This window comes from Onychostoma macrolepis, chromosome 15 (genome assembly GCF_012432095.1).
Source record: "Onychostoma macrolepis isolate SWU-2019 chromosome 15, ASM1243209v1, whole genome shotgun sequence".
In the NCBI taxonomy this organism is placed as follows: domain Eukaryota; kingdom Metazoa; phylum Chordata; class Actinopteri; order Cypriniformes; family Cyprinidae; genus Onychostoma; species Onychostoma macrolepis.
This window is the reverse complement of record NC_081169.1, coordinates 10,723,308-10,742,705: the sequence shown is the minus strand read 5'-3', so window position 1 is coordinate 10,742,705 and position 19,398 is coordinate 10,723,308.

Genomic DNA, 19,398 nt, shown 5'->3' with positions numbered 1-19,398 from the left:
TGCATTTCTGTGGAAAATTTAACCCTAAGGAGCAAATCAAAATGTTACATTTGCAGTTATATAAACCGGCGATTAGATCAAACTGAAGATTTAAAAAGAAATTCCAAGGAAGTAAGCACTGGTGGAGAATTTACCAGAAAGAATAAACACATCCGGAGCTGTGGATTCCAGATCACATGTTGGATTTCGGTGTGTATAGATGATATCTGTGTTTGAAAACCTCAATCTGGCAGGTTTCTGAATGCTATAGTAAACTCTTTGCGATACCACAACCTGAAACTAGGTTATATCACAGTTTGCCTCTGACTGTTTTTGCCAAGTTTGTGCAAAAGGCATGTTTTGTTTATATTTCATTTTTTTTTTTGAAAAGCTACAATAAAGGTTTTCTTTGCTGATTTTTGGCAGATTGCATGTAAAGCAATGCGAATCAATTCTCACACCAACTCGACACACAATTTGCATTTAGATTTAGACTTAGACTTTCCAAAACACATCAAAGTGTTAAAACGTAGCATGAATATTCATGACTCTAAATGAGAAAAAGTCATGATGACCAAAGTTTTAAAAAGCGTAAATGCGGGTCAATTTGACCCAAACACAAAGGAGGGTTAAAACCCTAAAATTGATGTATTGTAATGTATTAATAATACCATGATAAGGTTCAACAGTGTGAAAACTTATTCACATGACATTTCATTAACTGAATAGGAAAAAAAGGAAGACTTTTAAATGTTAGTTTCTAAATGTCTCTTGAATTTCGATGGTTTCTTGTTCCCAGCAGCGGATAATTCGCCACACAAAACACACTGTTTGGCACAATCTGTGCACAATCAGTCCAGTCTGGCTTTTGTTTCTACCAGGTGACATAATTTTATTTAAGATGAATTAGAGTTTGGTTTTACAGTTTTACATCAGCAACAAAAGTTATATTAAAATTGTCTTCTTTTTAAAAAGTCTGTTTATATCGCACATAAATGCATATTAAATATAATTATTTATCGGCCAGTGTGGTTTGATGTCAGCACCAAAAGTTAAGGCTTTTTGCCTGTTTGTATAAGCCTGTTGCCACAATCAGAACAGACCTGCAAACAGTTGTAACCCACCAATTGAAAACCACTGTACATGATGTTTTATGTACATGATATGACGATAAATATGATAATTTTATCAGGTTGAAAATTTATTATTTTAAACATTTTAAAATGTATCATATTCAATTAATTATTTTATTTTATTTATTTTATGCTGACAGCACCAGCAACAATGTTTATACAGTTTGTTTTGCAATCCTATATTTATGTTTTTATGTAATGTTTTTACATGATCACATGCTATTGTTCAGCATTGTCATGGAGACTATATCCTGTTCCTCAGCATTCCTCTGCAGATCAGTGCTGTCACACAAACAAAAACCTATGGCGAAAACAAACCACACGAGTTGATTACCTTTTTCAGTGTTCAGAGGAATGTTTTACAACACTTAGTATCTTAGTATCGGCTGAGGCAGCAAAAAAACAACATAACAGTGTGACAGAAGAGAGTATCATAATTTAATTCAAAGTTCATGGTCTTGGACTATATAAAACAATCACTCAGTAAACAGGTAGACGTTTTGAAATGTTCTCTGAGTATTGGCTACGCTGAGTAGTAAAGTCTATATCTGTCAGCGTGCGCTGAATGTGCCAAACCACAATGACACACAGTCACATGAGGCGAATGAGGAAGCACAGGCCGCAGTTAGTCACACCTCATCCGTGCTTCACTTAATGCCATACACTCGTCTTTATGCGTTTTCATCCATACGCAGCAGATTTGAGACACTTTATGATTTTTAATAGTGTTGTTTTTAATTAAACCAACTGTTGGTACAGCAGAAGTTTGACTGTTTATTAAAGGTCAGAAATCATATGCAGCATGTGGTCTATGAAATATTTGAGGAAATGTTCTGTTTTCTCAGTAACGTGACTTTGCACATGACAACTAGGATTTGATCTTCAGCCAATGTTGGACTTTTTTGCTTTAAAAAGCTGTTGCGGTCAAAGATACTACAGATATTTGCAAAGTCATGTTTTTGGTGGCAGTATCAGTGTGAGATGCCTAGTCATGAATTGAAAAGACTTTTTGTTGTATCTCATATTATCGTATTTGAATACCTCAGCAATGTGACAAAAACTGCCTCAAAAAAAAAAAAATGGAATAGAAAAACAAACAAAAAAAAAAAACACAACCTCGTCAGCCATTGGTCAGCGAACACATAGCCCCGCCCCAAACTCACGCCATTGGTTGAGCCGCTGTTGCTGACGATTCTGAGCAATGTTTTGAAAGCACCATAAATGCTGTCTCAAAATACTCGTAGTTGACTTTGCATGCTAATCTGCATACAAAGTAGCCTACCTTAAAAATGGCTACATCACATTTAAAGCAAATCAGATCCTGTAATTTTTTCTTGTATTGGAATCTAATCAGCAAAACTGTTGTGATGTCTGGACCTGATTTGCAGGTTAATGTGCTGATCTACATTGTGTAACCAACAAACTAAACACTGACAGATGACCTCATCCTGTAAAAGGTACAGTCATGTGGTATTCAAAAGGATAATAACAAGAAACATCTTCTGTTAGATTTGGAAAATACAAAGAGCTAGTAATCCGGTAAGGGTGGAGACTGATCTTTAGTAAGTTTAGGATGAGACATGTACCGACTATACTTCAGACAGTGATGCCGCTCATTTGTTAACTATATCAAGGTGGTGTTAATTTCACAATAATGTTTAAAGGAACTGTTCACCCACAAACCAAATGAAAATTCTGCCATTATTTATTCACCTTCCAAACAGTTCATAATATATTCTGCGGAAGCAGGAAGGTCTCAGATCTTTGGGTATACATAGTGACCACATTTGTCAAGCTCCAAAAAGGCAAATTAACACACACACACACAAAAAATAAAATAAAATAAAACAGCCCATATCATTTTTTTCACAAAATGCCATGCACACACACACACACACACACACACACACACAAACAAAAGCATACATGCATACAGTGGGGCAAAAAAGTATTTAGTCAGCCACCAATTGTGCAAGTTCTCCCACTTGAGAGAGGCCTGTAATTTCCATCATAGGTATACCTCAACTATGAGAGACAAAATGAGAAAAAAAAAAAAAATCCAGAAAATCACATTGTAGGATTTTTAAAGAATTAATTGGTAAATTCCTCGTTAAAATAAGTATTTGGTCACCTACAAACAAGCAAGATTTCTGGCTCTCACAGACCTGTAACAAATTCTTCAAGAGGCTCCTCTGTCCTCCACTCGTTACCTGTATTAATAGCATCTGTTTGAACTTGTTATCAGTATAAAAGACACCTGTCCACAACCTCAAACAGTCCAACTCCAAACTCCACCATGGCCAAGACCAAAGAGCTGTCAAAGGACACCAGAAACAAAATTGTAGACCTGCACCAGGCTGGGAAGACTGAATCTGCAATAGGTAAGCAGCTTGGTGTGAAGGAATCAACTGTGGGAGCAATTATTAGAAAATGGAAGACATAAAAGACCACTGTTAATCTCCCTCGATCTGGGGCTCCACGCAAGATCTCACCCCGTGGGGTCAAAATGATCACAAGAACTGTGAGCAAAAATCCCAGAACCACACGGGGGACCTAGTGAATGACCTGCAGAGAGCTGGGACCAAAGTAACAAAGGCTACCATCAGTAACACACTGCGCCGCCAGGGACTCAAATCTGAAGTTTGCTAGAGAGCATTTGGATGATCCAGAAGAGGATTGGGAGAATGTCATATGGTCAGATGAAACCAAAATAGAACTTTTTGGTAAAAACTCAACTTGTCGTGTTTGGAGGAGAAAGAATGCGGAGTTGCATCCAGAGAACACCATACCTACTGTGAAGCATGGGGGTGGAAACATCATGCTTTGGGGCTGTTTTTTTGCAAAGGGACCAGGACGACTGATCCGTGTAAACGAAAGAATGAATGGGGCCATGTATCGTGAGATTTTGAGTGAAAACCTCCTTCCATCAGCAAGGGCATTGAAGATGAAACGTGGCTGGGTCTTTCAGCATGACAATGATCCCAAACACGCCGCCCGGGCAACGAAGGAGTGGCTTCATAAGAAGCATTTCAAGGTCCTGGAGTGGCCTAGCCAGTCTCCAGATCTCAACCCCATCGAAAATCTTTGGAGGGAGTTGAAAGTCCGTGTTGCCCAGCGACAGCCCCAAAACATTACTGCTCTAGAGGAGATCTGCATGGAGGAATGGGCCAAAACACCAGCAACAGTGTGTGAAAACGTTTGACCTCTGTCATTGCCAACAAAGTGTATATAACAAAGTTTTGAGATGAAATTTTGTTATTGACCAAATACTTATTTTCCACCATAATTTGCAAATAAATTCTTTAAAAATCCTACAATGTGATTTTCTGGATTTTTTTTCTCATTTTGTCTCTCATAGTTGAGGTATACCTATGATGAAAATTACAGGCCTCTCTCATCTTTTTAAGTGGGAGAACATGCACAATTGGTGGCTGACTAAATACTTTTTAGCCCCACTGTATGTAAAGGTACAAAGTAAAGTAGCCCATATGACTTGTACACTATACTCCAAGTCTCCACAAAAGACAAAATAACACACACACACACACACACACACACACACACACACATGTCTGGTTTGCTATCCTTGTGGGGACTCTCCATAGGCGTAATGCTTTTTCTACTGTACAGACTGTATATTCTATCGCCCAACACCAACCCTACACCTAAACCTACCCCTTACAGGAAACTTTCTGCATTTTTAGATTTTCAAAAAACTTCATTCTGTGTGATTTATTAGCTTGTTTACATGTGGGGACCTCAATTTAGGTGCCCACCGTGACACGAGTCCCCATGAGTCTGTGTGTATTCAGGTTTAAGTCCCCACCTGAATAGAAAAACAGGTACATACATCACACACACACACACACACACACACACACACACACACACACACACACACACTATAATGAATGAATGAAAAGTACAGTAAAATAAATAAAACAAAAATAAATCTAAATCAAATAAAGTGGCCCATATTACTTGTACACTATATCCCAAGTCTCTGAAAAAAAGACAAAATAATACAAAATAAATAACATTTAAACATAAAATAAAAAATAAATCAAATAATAATAAATAATAATAATAATATAAGATAATGAATAAAATATAAAAATAAATTAATTAATAATAATAATAATAATAATAATATAAGATAATGAATAAAATATAAAAATAAATTAATTAATAATAATAAATAATAATAATAAAAAATACAATTAAAATCTAATAAAAAAAAAATTAAAATCAACTCCATATAAGTTGTTATGGAGGTTTTTTTGAAAACCTGAAAAGTCCTTTTTGAAATTGAACAGCTACAATCATGAATGACAATGACCTCATTAAAGTCACAATTTACAAATAGTTAAACAACTTTAAAAAACAGTTCAGAGGGAAGGATGAGTGGGGGAGGGTTAAATGTCATGACAAAACAGACAAACAGTCTATTATATAACCGTGTCCTCATTTTAAACCACTGCTGGTGTTTGCTTATTGTTTCGCATTATTTGTATATTTTCCATAGCAACACTTTCACTTAAATACCAACATGTATGTTTGTTTCCTCCATGTCCAAAGCCTCTTACCACATTCAAGTGAATGACTAGTATTTACATTACATTACATTTAGCAGACGCTTTTATCCAAAGCGACTTACATTGCATTCAAGTTACAGTTTCTACATTTTATCAGCTCTTGCTTTCCCTGGGAATTGAACCCATGATCTTGACGTTGCTAGCGCCATGCTCTACTATTTGAGCTACAGGAAAGCTTGTTTGTTAAGCTTATTTGTCCTGAATACTTATTACATGTAAATAAACAGTATTTTACCTTAATAATTTATTCATCTATCCGTCACTTGGCCCACTTTTGTTATCTACAGATTATTCCGCCTTTTGACGCAATAATTAAGAAGTCATTTACAGCGGGAAACAGGAGTGTTTTATACTGCAGTTAAAGTTCACTGTCATGTCTGATAGACTATTGACGTGAGAGACACATGTTAGAATATGGTCAAATCTGGCAATGACCAGTTGTATGTTTGAGGTTTTAAAACAGGAAGTATGTAAAGTTATGATTTTAGGCCTTACAAAACATTTCTAAAAGCAATTTCTCCTGAATCAGCTTCAAAACAGCTGATGTTGATGAAGCTCAGCCACTTTAAATTTGTGTCAGCAGTAAAGCTATTTTTAAAATATAAGGATATGTAGAACCGTATTACTCAACTATGACTAATATTTAAAGACAATATCAAGCAGCCTAAAAATCTTGAATTTAAACTCACATCCTCTTTCATGGAAAGAAATGTGAATACCCACACTGGACTGAAAGAGAGAGTTTGATATAAAAGTGATTTTGATGGAAATTTTACTGTACCTCCCACATTAGAATGGAAACAATGGTGCTTTATGTTACTCGTAATATCTTTTTTTGTCTTTTTTTATCTCTTTTTTTAGTATATGGAGTCCAGTCAAGACTAGCAAAATATGTATTTAAAGTCACTGATAACCTTTATACTATATACACATATCAAAAATACTGTCATGCTTTTCTTGTCTCAAAATAGCTCAGTAAAAAACAGGAAATGTTTTTGCGTAGAGCTTGTTACCTCATAAAAAAAAATAATAATAATTATTCCACTGTACGCATCTAATTTTGCACTCAAAAAATATAGACAGAGAGGAAAGACGCAGTCAAAGATCAACTGAAAGCATATCGTAATATATGATCTTGTGAAGGTGGACTTTATACTAGGCCATGACGTTGACTCACTTTATTGTATGAAGGTTATGCTGTCCAAAGGCACATCTAAAAAGACAGTAGGATTTAAAGAGACAGTTCACCCATGAATGAAAATTCTGTCATTTTGTTGTCACAAAATTAAAATTATTTTTTGCTTATAAAATGAAAGTGTTGTTTTGGACCCCATTGATTTTCACTGAACGGACAAAACAATTATTTAAAAGTATAAAGAAAGCAATACAGGTTTGGAATGAAACAGAGGGTTAGTAAATGATGTAAGAATATTAATTTTGGGGTGAACTGTCACTTTAAATGCTAAGCCCACTTGGTTTACTAGTTATATTTAAATTCTTGCTTTGATGTCATTGTTTAGTCTTTCTGAACAGGTTAGTTTTTAATGGCATGGACTGTTAAACATCTTAATTATTTGTTAATATTGATTTTCTGGCTCAGTTTCTATTTTTTTTTGTTTCATTTCATGCCCATTTTGCTTCTTTATGTCTTCAGAATGTACTTGCGAATTAAACATCGCTTCAAAATGTAAACATCGCATTATAAAAACACCTGCGCAGTCTTAGTTTAGCTGCTCATATAGTTTCTTCCTGTGGAAACCGGTGTGTTTCATAGTTTTTTTTTTTTTTTTTCTGTTGACCCACCCACGTCATGGTCTCTCCACTCACGGTGATGTGAAGATCACGCTGCACTCAAAGCGCTGACCACAGCATCCTGCGCCCATTGTTGTGTGCCGGCTGCAAAGTGTGTGAGGTGAGCGGAGGTGGGACTGCAGCGTCTCCAGAACTCAAAATAACTCACAGTGGGTGCACTGGTTTTCCCTTGACCAAACATTTGATGACCTTCAAGATCACATCAGGAGGTTTATACTGCAGAATGAAGTTAGTGAACGACCTTAGTCGACCTTAAAGGAGAGATATTATGACTCTAGGGGTCAATCAACTAAAAACCAAGTCAAAAATCGTGGGGTGTTTCTGGAGACAGGCCTTAGTTTTAGTAGTCATGTCAAAGCAGTAGCTAAATCAGCGTACTATCATCTCAAAAACATTTCAAGAATTAGATGTTTTGTTTCCAGTCAAGACTTGGAGAAACTGGTTCATGCCTTTATCACCAGCAGGGTGGATTATTGTAATGGTCTCCTCACCGGCCTTCCAAAGAAGACCATTAGACAGCTGCAGCTCATCCAGAACGCTGCTGCCAGGATTCTGACTTGAACCAGAAAATATGAGCATATTACACCAGTCCTCAGGTCCTTACACTGGCTTCCAGTTACATTTAGGATTGATTTTAAAGTACTTTTACTCGTTTATAAATCTTTCAATGGCCTAGGACCTAAATACATTGGAGATATGCTCACTGAATATAAACCTAACAGACCACTCAGATCATTAGGATCGAGTCAGTTAGAAATACCAAGGGTTCACACAAAACAAGGGGAGTCTGCTTTTAGCTATTATGCCGCCTGCAGTTGGAACCAGCTTCCAGAAGAGATCAGATTTGCTAAAACATTAGCCACATTTAAATCCAGACTCAAAACTCATCTGTTTAGCTGTGCCTTTGTTTGAATGAGCACTGTGCTACGTCCAAACTGACTGCACTATGTATAATCATTTTCTATTCTTAAATGTTTTATTTTTTTTTAAATACATTTTTAAATCACTTTGTTTTTATTATTGTGATTATTATTATTTTTAATGACTATTTCACTTCCTTTTATGTAAAGCACTTTGAATTACCACTGTGTATGCTATATAAATATACTTGCCTTGCCTTGCCTTGCCTTGCCTATTATGCCCGTTTTACAATATACAAGTCTCAGGTGTCGCCGGAATTTGTCTGTGAAGTTTCACCTCGAAATACCCCACAGATAATTTATTATATCATTTTGAAAATGCTTATTTTGGTTGGAAGCAGAAACACGCTGTTTCCGTGCATGTCTCTTTAAATGCAAATGAGATGCTGCTCATCCCTGCCCTTTTCCAGAATAGAGCTGTGCCTTTACTGCTGCTAAAAAAACATCCATTTGTTTTGATTATCATATGTATCGTGCTGAAATCATACATTTTAAACCATATAAAATAAATAATAATAATAATAAAAAAAAAAAACTTATAAAACTTAATAAAAACTTGATAGCCACTTTCTGTGTGCACTCAGAAAACTGTATGTCACACAGCATGTGAGTACTAAACTAAGTTCTCTTTCATATCTCATTACGCTTAAACTGTCAAATACACACAAGTTTCGTTAAAAATGCACATGAGTTACAAAAACGGTCAGTTATGTCTGTGAAGGTAAATAGCTAGGAAAGAAATCGCATGCTTAGATTATATCTGTCTGGCAGCAGCATAAATATGCAGTAAATACACCAATAAATACACTGCTCTCTTGTCTCCTCTGAGGCTAGAACTCTAAATATTGTTCTTTATTCGTCAATGCAGCCAAAGACAGAACAGTTACACCGTGTCTACACCGGACACTAGCGGTGCGGCGCAACAAAATACTATAGAATCCATTATAATCAGTGATGCTGTCTACACTGGATGCCGTGCGGCTTGACAAATCCCCGACGGTAAACTGCTGCCTTGTTCTATTTATGACGTACTGACACAAATTTCAAATGATTCGCAACAGTCACTTTGTCGCGTCCAGTGTAAACAGACTTTAGCTGTTGTGGCATGGCGCAACACTACAATTATCGCGTCCAGTGTAGACACAATGTTGGCATGCTTTGCTTGAACTTTTGCTATGGCGTTAGAACTGGTACACCGTTGTTGCTTGCAAAAACACAATGGTGGTGCGTAGGTGGAAACTTGCAGATTAAATATTATAATAAGGTTCCCTTTCTATGTCACAGGGGGAGTGAAATCTGAGCGGCTTTTTTTCGCAAACCTGTAGAGAAAGGCTTACCAAAAAAAAAAAGCAATATTTTGAACAAAAAGTGGAGGAAGAAAATTGTATTTGCGTATAAAACGGATCGGATTCAAAACTATGATCAAAAATATTTTCAATCCACTTCCTGGATTGTCATTTCATTTGATAATATTAGGCAATTTTGATTTATATGCTAGTTAATGTTTGATGATCACGTTATTTTACATATGCATCTGCTTGCGATGGCTTGTTTCTGCTTCTTCTTCGTCATGTTTTGATCTAGAGTTTCAGTACTCTTTCAGAAAATGTGTAACAGTGCCTCCTACTGTATAGCAGTGAAATATGGAAAGCCGAAAAATTCCATCAATGGCGAGGAAAGAATTAAAAGGATAGTTAACCCAAAAATGTTCTGTCATTAATTACTCACCTTCTCATGAACGTGCGTCAAAGACTGACACGGAGGAGAAGAAATTGTTGAATATAGTCATTATTTTTATTTTCTTTGTTCACAAAAAGTATTCTAATAGCTTCATAAACTCCTTAAACTCATTCCTTTCACACTCTCACTAGTTGATTTATTTTGTCTGCTAACAACAGTCCAAGAGTGTATGCGTCATAGCAGAATTCTTGTCATTTTTTTCTGTAAGTCATGATACTTTCCACCACAATATCATTTCCATCACATGCCAAATTATGTACTGTCTTTAATAATATCATGTGATGGAAAAGTGGTGGAAATCACATTTGGCTAACACCAAAAAATGGTCAATAATTTTGACCTTAGGTTAACTTCACAGATGATATTTTATAACAATACAGTGAATATGCTTGAATGCTTTTATAGCATGAGTTATATCTAGAGTACTCTGCCCAGAAAGGAAGTATGTGTATTTGAATTCAATCATGTCAATGTTTCTCTGTTCATAAAATATTTTGTCTATTCAAGACATGTCGTATTGAACTTTAAAAGGGAATCTGATACTTTATCTGGAAATAACTATAGACTGTCACAGGAACAAGTGTAACAGTTTATTGTTTATGTTCTGACTTTTACTGTAATAGTTTAAAGATGCGCTTATGATTTTTCCCTCATCATTTTTTTTTTTTTTTTAAATGATTAGTACTTTTGAGAAATATGTCCACTCACATGAGTTGAATGCTCCAGTCATATTAATAGCATAATAAATAAAAAAGCTATTGAATTTTACATGGAACTTGACCATCTGAATAATATCAATGTTCTTTCATTGAAACTTCAATAGATGGAAACAAGAATCTAATTGAGAGGAAATCTACTTGTTTTAAACCCAAGCATTCATTTGCAAACTCATTTTGCATCCATAATGTTTACCGAATGTATTTGAAACAAAATATACATGGGACAGGACTTGATTTTACCCATTGGGAAAGTATTATATTGCAAAAAAGTGAGAAAACTATACCAGAATGGAGATAAAATAATGCCTTAATAGTTATTTGGCTTTTACTTAACATGAACCAATAGGCCGCGCAGCCTATTTGAGTAGTTTCAGAAGCGGAAAAAAGTTTACATATTATTTATTTAATCGTCTTGTTCATTTTCCGGAACTTTTACTGTTCCTTGGAAAGGCCTTTAACTCTATCCGGACAGCCGAATCCCTGACAATTTTCCCTGACTTTTTTTTTTTTTTCTCGCAATTCTGAGAAAATGCCAGGATGCTGCATCTGGGATATGGCTGTCCGGACAGTTTTAGGAATATCATATGAACTTAAGAATTGCAAGATACAAAGGCTAATTTGTAAGATGTTCATTCTGACATGCAAGATGTTAATTGTGAAATAAAAAGTAAAAATTAACGTTTTTAGTATTTCATCCTGTGGTGGAAATAGGTTTCAATACTTAACTACATCCTGCTGAAAAAATAAAAATAATAAAAATAAAAATTCTATGCTTTATCTGTATATCCCTCCTTCTTCTAGCTTGCACTGTTGTGAACAGTGTTTGAAACTCTGACACTTCTCATGGTAGTGCCTCCTTATGATAAAAGCTGCCTCCAAGCCACTAGGTGTCAGTATACATTTAAGGCAAGTGCAACTTCAGCCTGTGCAGAAACATTAAAAACAGCGCACATTTTAAGACAGTCACCTACTGGCAGCACATATGTTAAATTGTCCATTATACAAGACAGGAGATAACATCAGACCATTTCCGCAGCTGAGCGAGTGGAAGTCATTTGGAGATGGAGTGGTAATGGAGAGCAATGAGCTGAAGCAGGAGGGCTCAGCTATTCTGGCCTCATTTCTCTTCCTGCCCCCCTTGTTTGGTGAAAGTGGCTTTACCTTAGACCTCAGCAATGTCTCTCTACAATCAGTCTGTTTGAACAGGCACGTTCATAAGCCTGCCAGCACAAGACACACATTTCATACAAATCAGTCAATGACAGCGTGTTTGAACTGCTGTTATGTTTGAGATTTCATCCAAGCCAGTGGCCTTCCTTTTCTTTTACATTGAGATTAGACCTTGAAACATATATAAATAGTTGATTAAAATACAGATAATGATAAGCATATCTCAAGGATGGAGTCTTTTATTTTGCCCGAGTGTTTTCACAAAGAAGTCGTGTGTATTCGCAGAAGAGTTTTATTTGTTTAATATAAAGTTCTCATTTACAGAAAAGGTCTTTTGTGCCAGTTTTCCTTGTGTTCCTTCACTGGAGGGGGATTGTGTGGTTGGAAACTGCAGGTTTTGGTCGAAGGCCCACATTCCCACATGCGCAGGAATCCCACTATTCCTCCAGCCACGTAAATAAAGATGGCACGAGGATGATGTTACGGGATAGATTCAGATTGTGGACAGGAAATCAACAAATTGGATTTCAGAAAATAGTCTCAAGGGCGCAATCTGTCTTTATTAGAAAACCCGGTCTTGGAAAGATATTGGATATGCAAAATATAAATACATAAATGCTTCAGGATTCATAGGGATTATGTAGGAATAAGACATACGGTGGCCTCAAAAAAAAAAAAAAAAAAATAAAGAAACAAATAAATAAATAAATAAAAATAATAAAATAATAAAAATAGACTCTTTTGGACATTTCACATCATTAAAATAAAAAAAAGTGCCAAACAAACAAAGCAAAATTTTTCTTCTCTTAGATCTTATTTAATAGGTGTGTGGAGAAAAGCTAATATTTCTAAATAATGGCAAAATTATTTGTCTCTTGATTCAGGCCAGGGTTATTATAGTTAAATAAACCTAAACTAAACTACTAAAAAACTAACTGACTGACTGACTGAATAAATAAATAAATAAATTTAAATATAAACAAATACATATTTCAGCTAGTTGTCATGGTAGTAGTTTGAAAACACACACACACACACACACACACGTTTGTTTTTGTGAAAAGTGGGGACTCCCCATAGGTGTAATGGTTTTTATACTGTACAAACTGTAAGTGCCCTACACCTAACCCTACCCCTTGCAGGAAACTTTGTGCTATTTCAGATTTCCAATACACTCCATTCCGTGTGATTTATAAGCATTTTGAAAAGTGGGGTAATGTCCTGAAAAGTCACTTTCTCCTTGTAATACTTATGTCATACCCTTGTCATTATACAAATGTATGTCCTCATTTGTCACAAAAACTCGCGCACACACACACACACACACACACACACACACACACACACACACACACTACTACTACTACTACTATAACTACTACAAATGTCAAAAACACAACGAAATGACTAAAACATTCACTAAAATTAAAATGAAAACAAACTATAAAAATATAAATCCCCTCAAAAACAACACAAAAAGTTATTTATATATTTACTTACTTCTAATTAAAACCATTAACAATTACACTTAATAACTGTTAACAATTATACTAAATAATAACTTTTTTATTTTTATTTATTTATTTTTTTGTGTGTTTAGTTATTTTAGGTGATGTTTGAAGTCATCTCATTAACATGTACTAATGTCTGACAACCAGACAATGCCAAAATATATGTATTATTTAAGACCATTTTGTAAAATTCTTTTTGTATGAAAAATGTGCATGCACTTTATTTAAAACAAGTGCACCCTATAAATAGTGCCGTGTAATGCAATGACATTTGTAAGCGTGACTTAAGTGTCCGAATCCATTTTGTTGCGGTGAAATATTAGAATAGAGGGCCTGAGAAACGACATTTGAGAAATGCTGTAGAAATGTTGTCATTGTCGAGGTCTTTGAAAGTGTGGTTAGACACAGACTGAGTGGATTTGAAAATGTTACCACAGCTCTGCTCAGTGTGCAACGATGTTGAGGAGCAAAAAGACCTCAAATGTCAAGAGAGTTGTTAAACAGCATGGTTGAGTCATTTCAGTATTGACTATCATGCAGACAGATAGAGAGGGGCACTGTGTGTCTACCCCCATGGAAGGGACTTTGTGCTCAGCGGATGTCGGCAGCACATCTGAATCACGCTGTCCCCCATTCAACTGTCAGATCTTAGATACTCTCAGATGGAAAGAGCAGCGTACAGTAGGCCAGACTGCCATTTGAACCAATCCAAGAGCTCATAAACATCATAAATGTCATTTAAAATTTCCAACTGACGTTCCAAAAAAAAAAAAAAAAGGCAAATATAAATCAAGCTATTAAAGTGTTTCACGTATGATTCACGGATGATTGGAATTCATTCTTATTTAATCTGAACTGTTGAAAGCAGTAACATCATTTTTGATGTTTGCTAGAACAAAATCAAGAGCTTTCTTATCGACCTTAAAATAACAATTCACATAAATAAATAAATAAATTGTATTCACACTCTTGTAGTTCCAAACCCATAAAACGTTCTTTTAAAATAATTTAATCTTTAATGATTAGAAAAAAAAAAAAAAATCAGCTGATATCAGAAAAAAAATAAAATAAAAAAAATAAAAAAAAATAATAATAATTTAATCATAAATTCATCATAAACAATTATTAACCAGGTTACTGAGTCAGTAATAATAATTTTAAGGCAACGGGTTTCCTCAATTTGTTTGTTAAGTCAACTTATCACTTTTTACAGTGTATGTTGAACTTGAGAAGCAGATCAGTGTGTTTTGTGAACTGCACACCAGTTCTGTAAACTGGAACAACTGATTCAAAAAAAGAAAAAGAAAGAAAAAATCATATCCATTTATTAACCAGGTCACTGAGTCAGTATGTTGAACTTGAAAACCAGATCAGTGTGGTTTGATACACCAGTTTAGTGTGAACTGGAACAACTGATTCACTGAGAAGATTAAAATCAAGACAATTTAATTTTGTTTTTTTATTCATCGTGCATGGAGATAAATAATAACATACATGTTGGTCTGTTTCTCACATAAAGCTAGCATATGGCCTAAGAAGACACTTTTATGATATAGTCATGTTTTTTTTTTTTTCCCAAGCCTTATTTTCTTCGTTAAAAAAACAAATCGCCAGAATGTTCTTCAGAAATTCTTCAGAAACACTTTTGTGCATCATAGTAGAAAGAAAGCCATTACAAACAATGTGTATTAAGAACAAAATTGAAGTGAGTAAATCATGCCAGAATTTTTATTTTATTTTAGGTGAACTATTGCTTTAAGATTCCATCACTTTTGAATATGCGCTTTTAAAAATAAAGGTTATTTATTGCCATTGATGCTTCCATGAAGAACTTTTAACATCCGTGGAATGATTCCATTGCTCAAAACATTCTTAGTTGTGTTTTTTAGGTTATTGAAATGTTCTACACACCAAGTAAAAAAATAAAAAAAAATAAATAAAAAAAGTTTCTTTTAAGAAGTGTTTACTGAAAGGTTCTTTGGGGAACCACAAATGATTATTCTATGGCCTCACTGTGAAACCCCCCTTTTTGAACCCTTAGAGTCCGTTTTCAGATTATTTTTCATAGTAGAGATATTTTTAGAAGTTACACCCTGTTGGCCACATAAAGATTTTTGATTTGTGTAGACCTTCATGTATGATTGTACAGTATGATTTTACAGGTGACTTAGATCATATCTTCCAGAGATTTTGTTCCACGTGGGGGCTTGTTTTTAGATCTAAAAATAACCACTGGGTGAGTGGTTTCCATCCACCATGTCTCGCCATCTCTGAGTTTAAGACACCATGTTGATGGAAAATGAAAGAAAAAGATTAAAGAAGGAGAAAAGTCCCCAAATTTTTGCAGACACGTCAGATTTTACATCATATTTGTATAAAAAGATATGATGTTTCTCGTATTGTTATTTATCAAGCTTCTCCTACATTATAACATTAAATAATCCCTCAAAACATATCAATATTGCAATTTTTCAGTATTACTCAAAGGTAATGTTTTTAGACAGTCTGAATCATCGTGGCTGTGTGAGTATATTTCTCATAGTGAGAGATGTCAGAGTGAAAGTACAGTCAAATTAGCATAGCGCTCAATGAATATTAGGCCCAACTGACATTTTCAAACACTTTTTCTGTAAGGATGATTATTTAAATTAAAATTTAAATATTAATTACTTTTTTAAAAAATGTACATTTTTATATAAAAATATAATGGTTATTCAAATCATTTTTAATAATAAAAGTTATTTTTAATAAAACATTTAAAAAAAAAATGACATTAGGATTTGTAAATTTTTAATGTAAAATATAATTACAAAAGAAAAATATATGCAACATGATCTGCATTTTTAATTTCAATTCCAAATGATAAAAAAACGAAACATAATATTAATTATTTATAACATAAATAAAACAATAAAATAGTTGCAAATATAAATAAACAAATTAAAACATCAACTAACATATGTTAAAAATAATAATAATAAAAAAGACAAGCAACAATACGTCATCACTCATATATGATCAAATACTAACCTAAAAAATATATTTTTAAATGTCTTTTGAATTCACTCAAAGTTGAAGTTTTTAAATGTATTTTCCTTCTCACGAGCCAAGAACAATGTAAAGATATAACAGTTTATATAAACTAAAACATTGACATCAAATAACAAAAGTTTTACAGATATGAACCCCATGCACAGAAAGAAACAAACAATGAAAATCGCTAGTAAATTTTACAAGTAATTTCAAAGAAACGGCAAGTAACACATTGAAATAAACATTTTTTTATTTTTATTTTTTTTAAGTAGAATGACTGAAATAGTATTTTTGTGTAAAACATGCTCTGATAATATTTTATTTGCAACTTATTTTTTATTTATTTTTTTATAGTGTGTGCTTTTACAGCATGAGGTTTAATTCCTCAGCTGTGTGAAGTCTTGTTCTCAGGTTCAGGCTTGTATATTTGCCTGAGGTTCATTTCGAACTGTCAAACATGGCTAGATGTATTAGCTGTTTTTGCATACATATCCGTAGCTAAAGATTCAACCAAAACATACTTGGTATATGAGTTCACTTTTATTATGCTTATCGACAGTGCCAAGAAATTTTATTTAGTCATACTGTATGTCAGTATTTCTTTGTGATGGTAAAACAGATTTAGTACTAGGCCCAAAGAGAAAGACTAAACAGTCCATATATTGCATAAAGCTCTGAAGAGCACTGGCTCAGTACATTCCAGTGAAAATAGTCAAACCAGAAGCAGCCGGCTTCATTCCTGCATTACATTTCATTGCTTTTTCGCTGTGTCTATGACAGGCCTCCCAAGAGTGAAAACCATCCAAAGGTTGTTTGGATATTTAATTTAAGGCCGGGACTTTGCTGGAAAGCAGGCCGTAAAATCCCTCTCCAGTTGTATTGTTCAAACTCGAACATATTTTAAATTCCCCTAAGTGGACGAGTCTCCTAACAAAAATAAATCAGTACAGCGCAAGAATGAGCTCTTTATTTTAGTGCTCTTTTAACGTCCTCTTTAGCAGGCGTGTGGTGTTGACATTGGATCGGGTTTTGTCATTACAGGTGCTGCAGGTTGTACGTAGGATCTGACTGTCAAGTGGTAAAATCTTAATATTTTTTTCACCCCCCAAGGTTTAGCGAGGTGTCCAGAGTGCAGGGCGTTATTGCAGGAGACTTCCTTACCAAGCACATTCCAGACAGCGGTCCTCTTTTCTTCCTTAGAGCAATCTCACACCATTTTCTCTAAAAATATTCAGACTGCCATTTATGCAATTCAAGTCAAGGAAGTCTACTATATATATATATACAGGTGCTGGTCATATAATTAGAATATCATGAAAAAGTTGATTTATTTCACTAATTCCATTCAAAAAGTGAAACTTGTATATTATAATCATTCATTACACACAGACTGATATATTTCAAATGTTTATTTTTTTTAATTTTGATGATTAGAGCTTACAGCTCATGAAAGTCAAAAATCAGTATCTCAAAATATTAGAATATTTACATTTGAGTTTGAATAAATGACCATCCCTACAGTATAAATTCTGGGTATCTCTTGTTCTTTGAAACTACAATAATGGGGAAGACTGCTGACTTGGCAATGATCCAGAAGACGAACATTGACACCCTCCACAAAGAGGGTAAGTCACAGAAGGTCATTATTGAAAGGTGTGGCTGTTTACAGAGTGCTGTATCAAAGCATATTAAATGCAAAGTTGACTGGAAGGAAGAATTTGGGTAGGAAAAGGTGCACAAGCAACAGGGATGGCCGCAAGCTTGATAATACAGTCAAGCAAAGCCGATTCAAACACTTGGGAGAGCTTCACAAGGAGAGAACTGAAGCTGGAGTCAGTGCATCAAGAGTCACCACGCTCAGACGTCTTCAGGAAAAGGGCTACCAAGCCACTTCTGAACCAGAGACAACGTCAGAAGCATCTTAACTGGGCTGTGGAGAAAATAACTGGACTGTTGCTCAGTGGTCCAAAGTCCTCTTTTCAGATGAAAGTAAATTTTACATTTCATTTGGAAATCAAGGTCCCAGAGTCTGAAGGAAGAGTGGAGGCACAGAATCCATGTTGCTTGAAGTCCAGTGTGAAGTTTCCACAGTCAGTGATGATTTGGGCTGCCATGTCATCTGCTGGTGTTGGTCCACTGTGTTTTCTGATGTCCACAGTCAACGCAGCCATCTATCAGGAAATTTTAGAGCACTTCATGCTTCCTTCTGTTGACAAGCTTTATGGAGATGCTGATTTCATTTTCCAGCAGGACTTGGCACCTGCCCACACTGCCAAAGGTACCAAAAGCTGGTTCAATGACCATAGTGTTACTGTGCTTGATTGGCCAGCAAACTCACCTGACCTGAACCCCATAGAGAATCTATGCTGTACATGCTCATACTTTTCATTTTCATACTTTTCAGTTGGCCAAGGTTTCTAAAAATCCTTTCTTTGTATTGGTCTTAAGTAATATTCTAATATTTTGAGATACTGATTTTTGACTTTCATGAGCTGTAAGCTCTAATCATCAAAATTAAAAGAAATAAACATTTGAAATATATCAGTCTGTGTGTAATGAATAAATATAATATACAAGTTTCACTTTTTGAATGGAATTAGTGATATAAATCAACTTTTTGATGATATTCTAATTATATGACCAGCACCTGTATATATATATATATATATATATATATATATATATATATATATACTATCATTCAAACGTTTGGGATAAGATTTATTTTATATTATATTTATGTTTATTATTATTATTTTAAAGCAATTAAAACTTTTATTCAGCAA